The sequence below is a fragment of the Bombus terrestris genome, chromosome 12 (assembly GCF_910591885.1).
Source record: "Bombus terrestris chromosome 12, iyBomTerr1.2, whole genome shotgun sequence".
Taxonomy (NCBI): Eukaryota; Metazoa; Arthropoda; class Insecta; order Hymenoptera; family Apidae; genus Bombus; species Bombus terrestris.
In genome coordinates, this window is record NC_063280.1 from 4,941,354 (window position 1) to 4,956,075 (window position 14,722).

The 14,722-nt window shown below is 37.4% G+C and overlaps 1 protein-coding gene across 5 annotated transcripts in view; it reads right to left on the reverse strand.

The window, feature by feature from the left end:
• Positions 1-14,722, reverse strand: part of LOC100647350 (acetylcholine receptor subunit alpha-like) — a 101,262-nt gene that overhangs the window by 36,259 nt on the left and 50,281 nt on the right. Inside the window, exon 3 of one of the 5 annotated variants that reach the window (XM_012314645.3) lies at positions 13,449-13,520. The exons of 3 other annotated variants lie outside the window; for them this stretch is intronic. The gene's annotated coding sequence lies outside the window, so the exon portion shown is untranslated. Of the gene's footprint in view, positions 1-12,574; positions 13,134-13,448; positions 13,521-14,722 lie in introns of those variants that run through there. One more of the 5 variants, XM_012314646.3, reaches the window with a different exon arrangement.

The window sequence follows — 14,722 nt, forward strand, 5'->3', positions numbered from 1 at the left end:
GTCTGTTGGTTCGATGGATTCGGCTTCGTGAATGTAAGATTTAATTGTGCATGGAAGAAGAACTTCTACATAATTTCAATTTCTCAGTTTCTCGATTTCAAACGAGAATAGCACTGAAAGTGCCCGATGGAATTATCGTGGATGATTCAATCTCTCGTTTGTAGTCTATTGAATCTTCTCGAGTTCGGCGAAGTTTCTTTGGTTTCTTGGAAGAAGCGTGTTTTTCTTCAACAATGCCTCGCCTGATTTTCAACAAAGATAACATCTAGAGTAATTATCGATATCCTCCAACTTCTACGAAAGAAGTTTCCTTATTTTTCCTTTTTTTTATACGTTTTCAAACTCTCGAATTTTCTCGACTGATCGTCAGACCTGTTACAGATTATACTGATGGATCATAGATCATAGCATGCCCGAATAACAGAACTGATACATTTGCATGAAAATTGAGCTCCGTTATTAAGGGTCGTTATCGTCAACCCATCAGTTTGTTTCTGGTTCTTCGTGCTAAAAGATTGAATGCTTCTTGTGATTTCAAATAGAACGAGAGTTGATGGAAGATTACCTTCATTTACAACGAGGAAACTTTCCTAAATGATTAGTGAATTCTTCCTCGGCTGATCATTAATATAATTTGCTCAATGAACGAATCGGAGGCGTTTTTGTCGGTGAGATATAAATCATTAACAGAAATTCAGAAAATTGTAGATACAAATCAAGGAAAATATCTCTAAAAGTTTTACTCTACAGATTTTACGCGAGCGAAAATTCAAAGTCGATTTTTTCGAAAACAAAGTCTCAAACGAAAAATTTTTATTCTATATTTTCGGCTTCTTTTTTCGCGTAGAATCACCCCCTTTCCGCTTGTACCACCAGTTGCCAACCACCCTGTATATCCCGAATGGAAGACCATAAAAGAAAATACGTACATAATAACATTGATCTATTTGTATCTTTCCATTAGAAATTTAAATGACTTATTACGAAACTCGACATGTATGTCAATGTATGTACTTGACTGTACATTTTATTTAGAAAAATAAAACCAACATCTTCGGATATCCTTTACACCTCCATCTGTCGTCATCACGTTCTGTCTCTTCCAAAACCATTCAACTTTTGTAAATGTTTCTTTCTGCTTGCTATTTGAATAAAGTTTCTGAATAAAAAAGACCACGACGTAGCTATGCGATTTATCCATCAAAATTTGACCAACGTGATAAACCGACCGATAAAATATTCGACATTATCAGAGCCGGTAAATCTCTATAAGGATTGAAATCAAAGCTTCACGATTAAAGATCCGGTCATAAATATGTAATGCATCGGTAACCAATTCACCAATGTGAGAGAAAGCTATATCAATTATGAAAACCCTGGTGACAGAGTCAAAGACAGAGAATCGGATGATAAACATTCCGGATGAATTCAGCACAGTTAAAAGTTCAAGTTTTCGCCATCCAGGATGAGTAGTTGCATGACTTGTGATCAAGTCTAGTAGTCCTTCGACAATTTCATCCTCATTGGAAACGTAAGTATACATATTCTACTTGAAAGACGTGGCACGCGTGTTCCAAGATGTTCGAGGAGAGGGATACGGTGGCAAACTTCCAAGGAAAACGCGTCCTGATCGCATGTGTGTCACGCAGAATGCAAAAGGATCGCCCGACTGCATCAAAATGCTACTATCCAGTGGCGCAGAAACCTGTTCAACCATAGCGGATGCGATAACGACGATTCGGCGATACAAGAAAATCCAGTTTTGCAATTCGCAGATCAACTTTGTTCGACGAGCGGGTTGAAATGCTGTTCAGAGTAACAGTGGAGAGTATGTTCTTTTCAAATAGCGGCTAGAAATCGATATTTTGACATCGTTTCATAGTATAGAAAGCAGATACAGCGAGTAGTATTCAAGCAATTTTTAGAAATATTTATTTTAAAAGATAGGTAGAAGATTTTTTAATGATCCTTGTACGTACGTGTTATATGAAAAAGATATATGATATTTGTTTCTACGAAAAAATATGCAAAGATATAAATAATATACAAAGTGAACCAATTGATACAATATTAAACGTTAGAAATAAGAAAACCAACTAATCTTCTTAGATTCACCCAGTGTTTGCATCCAGATCCCTTTAGTATTCAAACAGAGACAGAAGATAAATTTTTCTTTTCATTATCAGACCATTTCTGTTACGATTAACCACATTCTTCGATCATACATAACTTGGGTAGCACAAGTTGCTAGATTCTTTCTACCAGACTAGATTATCCGAAAATGGTCAAATTAAAAAAAGTTAGCAGATTACCATTTTTAATTCGTTCCTGTTACTAAACTATTCGAAAGAACTTTGCGATCAAATAGCATCTTTAAAAACAACTAAAGGAAGAATAAAAATTACTGAGCTAACACTATCAAGGTATTATTCTAAAAATACCTATAAATCAAAATCAGTATCGATTTCCCCAAATGGCACAAGTTCCAAGGAAATAACTGTTCGATACTTATAAACATTTCGGTTTACATTAATCGTCTCTCGCGCTATCTCTTTAATTTCTTCTTCAATTTCTTTTTTCATTTCTCGAAGAGCTTAGAGTAGTCAGTGAAAAATGAATTTCATTCGAGCGGTTGTCCATTTATTTGTCCATTAGACGCAGCAACGAAAATGCCTGGAAGTCACTCCCCCCCACTTTCAGGATTTACGATTTTCCGTAAATTGAGTTTCGAGCTGGTGGACGGCGGTGCGACAGATCGTCCGGATGGAAATGGAAACGTCGATGAAAAATATTCGCGGAACGCCTCAAACGGGAAACAAACGCTGCACCCTCCATGCTTTGACATCGGATTATAAGCGATTTATCACGCGTGCATCGTAAAATAGCAACGCCTGTGTTCTCATTTATGGAAAAATATCGATTTTTACAACGATCTTTGTTTATTTACTTTTTTTGTTTTTTTCTTCTTTTTGTTCCTTTTATTCGGTGGCTTAGTGCTTCAATTCAATGATTGTAAACTGTGATTTATCGTGATCTCGTTTATCAAAGATTCTCATCGATTCGTCCAACGATTTTTCTTTCATTTGTTTTTTCTATGGTAGTTTACCGTTTGAGAAAAAAGTTTCAGCGATATGTAATTTATTAAAATAATTTACATCATCTTTTCTAATAGAAATCGAGTCCGATCTGATCCGAGGCAAGTGGAGTTTCGAGAGAACCCGTTAGGTCGATGACTGAAATCGATTTTCCGAGCTAATTTTAGTTTATTGGTAATGCTGAACACGGTTGCTGGCGATTGACACTTTGCTATATTTACAAGCTGGTTTTGTGTTTATCATGGGAGAAAAACAAACACGAAGATTAGTTTGCGTAATTATAAACTAGGAACTGAAACTCTGAAATTCGTACTTTCTAAGACGATTCTTAAGAAATTGCCTAAAAACGCTCGAAAACCTTCGCTCTGGTATGGAAATTTAATTTTAAAGTGAATCAAAATCGTATAAATCCCACCATATAATCGAAAAAGTAAAACTATAAGTGCAGGTATTGTCGGTGAAATCGCGATCAGATGATATGCAGAGAGAAAAGGTGTCGCTAAGGAGGAGGAGGAGGTAAAAACACGGCGGTTCGAAGGAAGGAAGAAGGGAAAAGGTAAGGCAGAAACGGTCGGTCGGTCGGTTTGCAAGTAGGTCGCATCTCACGGCTCAATATCACCGAATACTCTTTTGTGTCCTCTTCTAAATTGGGTTACGAGGGTGCCGCAACCGTTAGCTGCTGGCTGCGGCTTCTTCTTGCACCGAGCCATGGCTCCTCAGAATTTCAATATGCCAATTTTTTTCTCTTAGACCATCCTCGCCCTTGTGTACATTGTCCTTTCCTCCCGTAGCCTTAGCGAATTTCCATTTCTCAACGAATTCTTGATCGAACCTGATCGAACAATTGCTTTCTATCTAATATCGTCGTGTAATATGTAAACATCATTGGTTCGAATGTTCAGGATTATTTAGACTTTCTTTTGGCCGGATCTTTCTTACAAATGACTATAATAACATAATAATACGGACTATGACACGCACAAATTTCTTGCAATTTTATTTATTACGAGATTCTCTGTTCCGGTAGGCTTCAGTAATACCAGAAGAATTATAAGAATGTTTTTCTAAAAGTTACCTCGACACATATTGGATCTATTAAACCATGAGGACCAGCACGGAGAAGAAATTGTTTCCATTAACAACGATCCGATTAAAATGTGCCCTTTACACGTATTTACCTATAACTTGAATTCTGTGTCGCTTCCACTAAAGCTCAGCCGATACTTTTTTTTTTACGAAATATGACGCCTGGACGATATTGCGTTCGTTTCTCCTACTTAAATGTTTACATTTGCATACATTTTTTCCAGCAGCATTAACACAAACCGCTTTCGTAACTAGAAAGTTTACACTGGAATTACCAACAATTAAAACACGGAACTTGTACCACGGAGATCAAAATGTACGGTACGCAGAAGGAAAAGTTTCTCTCCAAGTATTTAGCAAAAAATCTCCAAAAGTTCATCGTTATAAATTAACAAAATTCCTACGACGAGTAATTCCAACCAACGTTTTCACCCTAGCTTTAGAAAACCCTCCCCATCCGATATTATTATTATCCCCCAAAATCCAATTATTCCCGCCAGTAGAAACGGCCCGTGCAAAGACCGCGAAACATTTAGCGAATGACGCATGAATACGAAGGGGCCGTTTCATTTTGCAACGAGCGTCGGGGTATCGCTAAAAAGCCGGGATACGAATGATCCCGGAGACACCCTCATCAAAGATTCAGGGGATTCGTGGCCCCGGGTACAGCGGGCTCTCTTTATTTCGGGATGCGGTATTTCGATCGTGGCGCGACTCATTAAAATAAGATTCCATTTGGCGGCCGATGCCGGTAGCTTGGTGGATGGGTGGATCGTCGAGCGAGCAGCATCAGGCCCCAGCGAAATTGAATTTGACGACGCGTCATGCTCGTGGAATTTCCGTGAGCGGGAATTAATTGGACGCTCGGAAACGAATCGATCTGACCCGATGCCGACGTTTCTCCCGTCTCCATATTTGCAAGTTAAACTTCGCGCGACTAATTGTACATCGACGCTATCCCATCCACTACGCCCCTCCCCATGACGTGCGATTCGCGATTCGAAAACCGAGTTTTCCATCGATCGAATTTCCCGGCTTGTTTCGATCACCTCGGTTTGGGCTAGGTCCGTGTCGCCCATAAAGTTTCAGGTTCGAGTTTCTGACCGGTTTCTGTTCGGCGAAAATTTCAATCGAATCCGATTCGTTTCTAGTCGTAGCGATCGAGTTGATCGCTTGATTATCGAATTTGTTCTTGGTTATTAAATTTATTTATTTAGTTTTCTTTCTGGATCTGCTTCAATATTTTTGTTGCAGCTACCCGAACACACTGGAAGATATAATTGTTGATTCTCTTTGTTGAGTCGTTTATTAATAAAAATTGTAACTCTCTTGTGCGATGGTTGTCATATTTTAGGACTTTTGTCATAACTACGATACTACGAATTATCGCATATTTTAAGGTAGAATTATTTATAAGATTACATAGCTCGATTCACAATACATTAAGGTATTAAATACTTAAAGTATTGAACAGAAGGATGTGTACTTTTATCGATGATCTATTGTAACTCGATGCTCGTTGTCTTTATTTTTCTATGAAGTATTACGTATTAAAGAACTTCAGCCCGTGAACAAATAAATAAATATTTGGATTAGTTAGTCGATGGAGGATCATCTTTCTATATCGTCTATGCAGACATAGATTTACACGATCTGAAAGACTTGATTTCAATAATTTTGTTTAATACAATACCATTCGAAAGATCAATACACGATATCTATTAAGTTGTCCGAGAAGTGTCTTTCTTTCTCAAACGTGCTTTTTACAACAATGCACCTTCGTACAAACGTGAAACCAAGTCTGTGAAATGTCGCGGTGTTTATCCCAACAGAACAAAATGGATCGTACGTAATTTGACAAAATAATATAAGACAAAAAACGTTGTGCGTCTATTATTTCCTGATAAAACGAAAGAAACTTTTCGGACAAGCCAATACATAAAAACTACCAAATTCTTGACAACAGTACACGAAATCTTTCCTTTTCCATACTTGGAGAGGACAACTCATCTTCTTTGTGTCTCGTGAACTATCCATCATTCGCAGCGATCCTTCTCAGACAGCGTTTGTCCTTCGGTTTTGCCAACGTTTCATATTTTATCCAAACCGCGTCTTTTCTCTGTATCGCGTTATTTATTCATAAATTGTGGAAGAATTTAAGACGACTGTGAGTACAACAGCCTTTTCAACAACTTCGTGTATATACCACTTGCTTCCTGTTTCTCTTCCAGCTAAATAGATTCAAAGGACAGCCGGCTACATACGAAGAAACTGAAATCCATAGAATGTACGGAGACGAGGGCGGTGCGGCGGCAAATGAAGAAACGGAGATCCATACGAAGTACAAAGGACGTCGCTGAGGGGTTAAAGAAGGAAAGAAAGAAGATAAAAGGTATTTCAAATGAAAGGATGAAAAATGCACCTTGTAAAACACGCGGCCTTACGTTTTTCAGTGTCATACAGGGTAATATCATTTATGGTTTCTTTGAACTAAGATTTAATTCGACGTTCATCTTTTCTCAATGACGCACGATATCGAATAGAATGAAATACGCGGTATTATCGGTGAATATGGTAATATTTGCGGTAATCATAATATTTATTGGCAAGATCCTTTTATATTCTGCATACAACGTGCAAATTTTTATTCGAAAAATATACCATAAATAATTTCATACACCCGCGATAATTAACTTACAAAGTGAAACTTTCGGTTTAACGAAATTTGGTTATACAAGCACGTTGAAATTGCTGATGGATCATATTAGAAAAATTGCCTCAAGGATTAATTTTCATTTTACGATACAGTAGAACGACTAATTCGTGTCCTGAATACATACATATCGAAAGATTACGAAGGAAATGCGAAACTAGCAGAATCTGGAAAGAAGATAAGAGGATGATAACTATACGGGAGAAATTTTTACTAGTAGGAGAGACGGAAAACCGAGGAATATCGTCGAAGAGTCGAGGTGAAAGGAAGTTGGGCTTGTGGAACATGCTGCGAGGCATGCACGAGAAGAAAAACGAGTTTTTCGCCGTCCCGGCCGAGCACTTTTCTCGTTTATAACAATAAGAGAGGCGTTAGGGTGCTCGAAAGTTGTGACTCGCTCGCGAGCAGAAAATCTGCCGTGCCTTTGTCACCGTATCGCGATGCACTCTCAACGATGCTAAACCCGACGACACGTACAAGAATACGCTTCTCTTTTCTTTCCTTTATTTCGTTTACATTCTTTACACCCTTGCAGAAATACATTCTTCCACGGAACTTTTGCCAGTTTTAGAAGATTCGAGAGATTCTTTCGGAAGAACCTTTTATTGCAAAGTGTTTTATACCACAGATATTTACTGATTGTAAGAGTAGACGTTGTTAATGACATTTCTGGAATGAGATTTTTTATACAATGCCATTAATAAAAATTCCGGATTAAGTTTCTTACAAACAAAAGAATACTATTTATTATTTGACTACGGGTTTCTAAACATTTGTAGAAAATTTGCAAATGAAAAATTGCACGGAATGCAATTTTGTAACACGGAAAAAATATTCAAAGTATAACGCCTTCTGTATAACAGCTGAAAATAAGATAATTTTCTACCTAGTATTTTCTTAATTATATTTTCAAAAGAACGAATTCATCGTCGGGATCGCGTTTATCGTTAGCCGAGAGAGATAGGCCCGAACAGAGATATTTCTCATTAGCGTATGAAATAAATAAATTCACTGAATTCTAAATTTAATTAAATGGTGTATACCAATGGTGGTACTTATTGTAAATCCTTTATCAAGGTGATCTGCAAGAGCTGATGCAGTAAATGCCACAAAAGAGAATTGTGTTAACATTCAAACAGCATTAAACAAATTATCCGTAAACGAAACTGAAATTGTTCGAGTAGAAGAGGCTACTCGATGAATTCGTATTTGTCTCATTAACATGTATTTGGGAAACAATTTGCGATAGAATAAATGCTGTTAGCAAATCGTTGCAATCATCCGCAGCTTCGATATCTACAGTGGTATCGTTATACGATGGCATAAGCAATTTTATTAAAACTAAGCATAAAAATTGCAAGGAGTTTGAAGATGAAACTGAAAATGTTATTCCAATGAAATATAGAAAACAATGACGAATTACAAACAAAATATTTTTCGATAATAACAATGAGAACAATGTACAGTTGGAAGGAGTTTGTGTGTTAAATTTATGTACCTGTATATGATTATAACGAGGGAGCATTTATGTATTGTAAAATTTATATTACAGAAATTCATATTACTTCTATTATATATATTATTTTATACTATTATATATACCAATTTATATTACACCATTAAAGTTGTAAAATAAGATGTTGGTGAGTTAAAAGTGGAAATGGAACAGTTTGATATATAAAGTAAGACTGAGAATGTATTCGTTGCTTCTGAAAAGTTGAATTTTATAATAGAAAACAAAATTATATCTACATTTCTCGGTACTGAAACTGACAAAGAATTATTTACGCGCTACTTTTTCGCAACAAAAAGTTAACACACTGGCATGAATGTACATAGAAATGAATATTCCAAAAATACTTTGTTACGAGGATATTATTAATAAGTTCGGAGATGAGAAAATTAAAAAATAAAAATGTTTCATTCCTTAAAATAATTTAGTAATGATCTTTTATTTACATTTTATATTCCTTAAGTCTGAAACAAATCATTGTTCATATAAAAAGAGTAGCGACTTTGATTTGTATGCCTAGGGTCCGAAAAGCTTCAGACGCTTTTATAAGAGATAGGATTAAAGGCAGCAGAAATGAAGAAAAGAAAGAGCAATTTCAAACGATGGGTCAAGTTTCCAAAGGTTCAAACGAAATTCCGTGGCACGTAATGAGTGTTAACTCCTCGATCGACCAGATCCAAATTCCTCATTCCTTCCGAAACTACCCTGTGAAAGAAGTTCTCTACGCCGGTTGAACTAGAAGTCGAGTCAAACTACCCTCTGGCGATCATTGAACGGGTCTTTGTCCCGAATCTAATACGACGAAGTCAGACGAGGAATAAAACGAATCTCTGAACAAAAGACTAAAAGCCAAGAACAAATTTCTTATTTTAATCGATATTTTATCGATATTCAATCGATATTAACAGACGTTCACTAACCCTTTCTTATCTGTGCACAAAATATCTCGTTTCGTGTCATTTACACGATATTTCGAAGATAGATATATATTTCGCCAGTTTTTTCCAATAAGACGCGAGATTTCGCATGTTTTGCAATAAAAATATCAAGGGTTAGTCAAAGAGCTCCCAAATGTCGTGAAAATATTAATTTTTATGTATTATATTGCATTTATTGTATGCGATAACGAGCGTATAAATAAGGAAATGCTTACTCTATAATAAAGAATTTAAAAACAGGTTTCTTACATATTTTGAAGCACCATAAATATAGGACGACTTTTAAATTTTTATTCGTGGTAACGAATACGAGTTAAATTGACATGAATCTAACGCAATAATTTTTCCCTATTTATATCCTCGCCACTGTACGTATGCTATCACTTTACGGATGTTTATACATTTATAGATGCAGAAATGCACAGGATGTGAATATAATATGCAAAAGTATCTAAACTATTCAAGGTACAGTACTAATAATATCTAACAGGTGAAGCAAATCCCTCTTCGCCTATGTTTCTAAACATATGAAAATACATAAACAACCGCTGTATGGTTACCATGTTTGCACAGATTTTTTCAATCCTTGAAATTTCTAAGCGTAATGTCTATTCCTTTATATTCCAATGCCATGGGAATAAAATAGCGTCGCTAAAAAGTTCGTCTTGGTGTGTAAGCTCGACGCAAACGGGATGAACTGTATTAAGAAGCAACTTTTACCGATTTCAGTGTCCCGAGACGCGGAAATAAAGGTGAAAGGTTAACGAGCAACCTGTCGTTTGCTAAGTCGCTGCGTTTCGAGACCTGCATTATCCAAAGTTCACAGAAGGCCCCCGCCCCGCCGCGAAAGAGCGCACGCCCATATTTCTCTGGATTTTGCATTATTTCTTCGTCACGGCAAATGGATTTTCGTCTTTTATCGGGGATAAGGATTTCATATCAAATATTTATAGCGGGACGATAAGGCGACGAAGTTCGTCGTCGTGCGAGCGCGTCACGTTCAGCTGACAAGAGGACGGGAAGCTTAAACTTTCAACCGTGTAACAACTGCAATACCAGTGAAACTTGCTGTCTTCCCGGTTTCTAGGGGTCGACTTTTGACGCTCTTTCAACCCTATCTTCACGAGAGAATAACAGAGGGGAAGAAAAGAGAAAGAGTAAGGCGTGGCAGATAAGAATTTGTAAGGAACAGTCGTCGTTCCTTAGATCTTGGAGGGATTATACTGCTAAATAAAGTAAAATCGATGTAACGGGAGAATTGGCTTGTCTTATTTTATGGGGGAGTTTTCCAGATTCTAGGTAATAAAATGTATGCTTTTACGGTACATACGGAGAAAGTTCGATAGATTCTTCGACAATATGGAAATGTGTTTTGGCAACTATTTATAAAATTTTTTATAATTTGTTATAAAAGCAACATGTTTACTTTTGAAATATACCATATTCGTCGTAACGTTTAATTTTTGCAAACTATCACATTGTGTTTTTTCTGACCATGTCACCTGAATCATTCACACTGTTGATAATTTTTTAGCACATGAAATTTATCTTACTTCAATCATTCTAAACGATCTAGTAACACAAGCCATCTATGACAGCCAACACGTTGAACGATCTTTGGATGATATTTGATTACAAAATGTCGTAAGCTGGAAACTCTATATTTCTTGAATTAAACGATCTTCTTAACAAGCAAAAATTCCAATTATGAACGTTCAACGTAAAGATATTTTATTACAGGAACTCTCTTATATCGTCAGAAATGTCCACCCATTATGTTTTCGATTTGTATAACCTAATTAGCAGTCTAACATCCCTTGTTAATTAAACGTTGGCTTCTATTGATCATAAAACGCGATAAGAGTAAAGGAACGTTAATTTCACAAAGCAAATATTAATTGTCAAAACCAACTATCCTCCCCCCCCCCCTCCGAATTCAATTTTCAAACTAGAAACCAATTCTAAAACTCGTTATGCACATATAGTACTACGAAGAAGTGTAATCGAGACTCATCTATCTTCCTTGAAGCAGCAAAACGAGAAAAGAAAAAGAAGGAACACAATAATGAATCCACGCGTGCTCGAGAATAATCCAGGAATGCCTACGATTCGCATAATCGCGATGAACCGTGCAACGAGTACCGTGAAGTCGCGCCGCCGCGGAAAAGGTCATTCATTCAGCGAGAATTACTTCATTCCTCGACTTTCGAGGCGCACACGAATTCCACGACGTTCCGTGTCCGTTCAATTGAAAATCCCAATAGGTCCTCCCCGCTAACCTATTCCTCGCCCTGTCCCCACGACCATGATTCCGCCCTGGAATTCGAAGGCCATTCTGAACATGCACACACGTGCATCTATGCCTCGATCCAATAAGCGAGCGCCCAGTCAATTGTGTATGTTAAAATATTCCGCGTGCCCGGCTTTCATCGAAACGGGTGGTCAGGGGATAAAGGACGAAAGAGAACAGACAGTTTGACTGACGTACAGCGGGTGGAAAAATTTTGGATTTCGTGTTTCACGACGTTTTCATACGAATGTTGAGACAGATGTAAATTTTGATGGGAATCTGCTAGAGGTTTCCAAAGGAAGTTGCAGGAAATTTAATTTGGGCAGATAGTAAAAGAGAATATGTCTTTGTTACATTGACTTGATAAAAAAAAATACGTTGGGCGAAGTTTTACTGTGATACGTACATAGTATACTACAGAAATATTTCACATGTATTTTTTACAATTGGCAATTGTTCGCAATAAACGAGTGAAAATAGTTCTGAAGTTCGAGAAAGAAATATGCCTTTAGACACGAAGAAACAAGTTTTTAAAATTGCGTTATTGAATTGGGAATACGGTTATATAATTTACGATAATTTTTCTCGGTAACTTTCCCTACTAAATGTTAATTCAGTTTCACGTACGTTTGCACGTGCGATGGATTAAGTATAGGTAGATTAAGTATAAGAGTAAAGGGATTATACATTCTGTTAGATGTTTGCACATTTCACAAGCGCATGCATCAAGCATTGTTAGCAGTAAGCAACAAGAAATTTTCCGGAATACGTTTCCTAAGTTTCGACTCTATATTGGAAGATGAATCACGTAAATGGATAATTTTATACATCACGTAGCTAGATAATTTTGCAATCGCGTTATACAAAAGCGTGGTGACAAGTTTCTGATTGTGTTAAATGAGTACCGCGTAATATTACTGTATATGTGTGTAAACTCACCTAATTCCCATCAACTTCGTCCACTCTGGAGGACACTTTCGAACAGTTCTACAAATGTTCGCCGAAACTTTCATCGCTCTACACCATCTCTATCGACTCGGAGCAACACACCACCAACTGCCACAACTGTCCACAAATTTCACAACAGAGACAATAATTCACTCGACTCCCGACACGTGATCCCACGGTTCGCCCTCCAAACACGTGTTACATTGTACATCGAATTCGAGCGTTGGTAGCACAGTGCCAGCGGTATAGAGGTAGGATTAGTTCTCAATTGACGCGGTTCGTTCGTTCGTCGGTTGATCGACGAGCGCGAATTGCCCCGTGGACAACGTTCGTGACGTAGCCAGGAAATTTGCCGAATGGTTTGGAGAATCGGCAGGCATCGACGAGAGAAAGTGACGAGTGCCGGGCAAACGGCGATGCCAGGGACGTTTAATTGGACGATATTTGCCGAACGCGTGTAATCACCTGTTGCACCGGCAGGAGAGGCGCGCTGATAGCGGCTAGACGAAATAAATTCTTGTCAAATGGCCTCCAGGCGATGTTTGCTTTCAGGGACAAGTTCTAAATTCGTCGTTAGGGACGATCAACGCGATGGTTTCGGTTTGAGGGGCGCGGATTAACTGACTTCGGTTTGACATCGCGAGGACTCGATAGTGGATCTAGTTCGGTCGAAATTTGGTGGGGATTCTCCGTCCGACCGAATAGGCTAATGCAGGTAGCTGGAACGGTGGAAGGGGAAACGGTGGATCTAGCAATTTTCATTTACATTTATGCAAAGCGGCGATTTTTAAGCTTTTTCATCCCATGGCGCATATGAACTAATAACTACAATTCTGCGACGTATTAAAACATATGTTAGACATACGTATATATAGATTTGGTCCAAGACAGGGTATTCATTCACACCGGATGGATATCCTTGTCTTTATTTGGCAACCTAAGGAAAAAATATGTTTTAAAACATCCTATCAAATAAATATCGTCAATCTGTTCTTATGCTCTATCCAATGAAAACCAATACGTTGTTGTTTCGAATCCGCGTTAGAATTTTTCGATATCTTTTTATTTTATGGCGAAATTATGCGGAACGACATCGGAACACCCCGTATAAAATTTTTTATACATACAAATATATATATTATCTTTAACGATTGTACGATTATGATTTTGAGATATATAGGAAATATATAAGCAAAAATTACAATCAAACATCGCTATGTATTAAAAAGTAGTGATAAAATTATTTGTCACCTCGCTTCCAACTCCATTGAAACAACAACGTACATAGTATCCCCAGTATTTCATATTTATAACTTTACCTAATATGTGCTAAAAAAATCGTACCCATTAATTTTACTTTGTACTATCAACCTTTTAACCATACCACCTGTTGACCAGATTCTCCGATGTATCCTATTAAAGAGTAAACCTTGGAAATCGGTCTTTCTATACAAAGCGATCCGCAATTCCCATTGATATAACGATGAGATTAGAAAAAGGCGTGGTGGACAAGGATGAAACATGGGGGTGGTTGGCTGAAGTACGTCTCCGTGTTGCTAGAGTAGACATTAAGGGGAGTATTTCTTAATTAGCGGCTCGCCTCGAAAAACGAGGTGATTCGAGCCAAGTCAGCCGCTCCCTCGATGTGCCAAGCCCTGTTACCAGCTCCTCGTAGATCACGATTTGCTTTAAGTATCTTAAGTTCTTTAAAGTCGATGGAAAGAGAGAGAAGACAGGGAGCTCGTTTGCAATTCGTTGTCACGAGTACGTCGGATATTAATCGCGCGATGTAGACGTTGATGAAAATACAGAAAGCCGGTGAGCAAATTGTGGTGTTCGTAAATAACGCGACAAGATAGAGTAACGAAGGGAAAATGTCTGCTGATGAATGGAAATACGTCGACGAAAAGCATAAAGAATTAAGTTGAGAATTCTTTGTGAAACGTGATAGAATTTTTCATTTACTTTTGCCTTACGTATACTTTTATTGGATAGTTAAGGTTTATTCAAATATCTTTAATGAGGTTGAATATAAAAATGTTGAATTATTAAAGTAATCGGTGTTTCATCTTCGGGGATTGTTCTGCATTAAAGATAACAATTTCATATGAAAAATTAATTTAGGTATTAAGCAGTAAC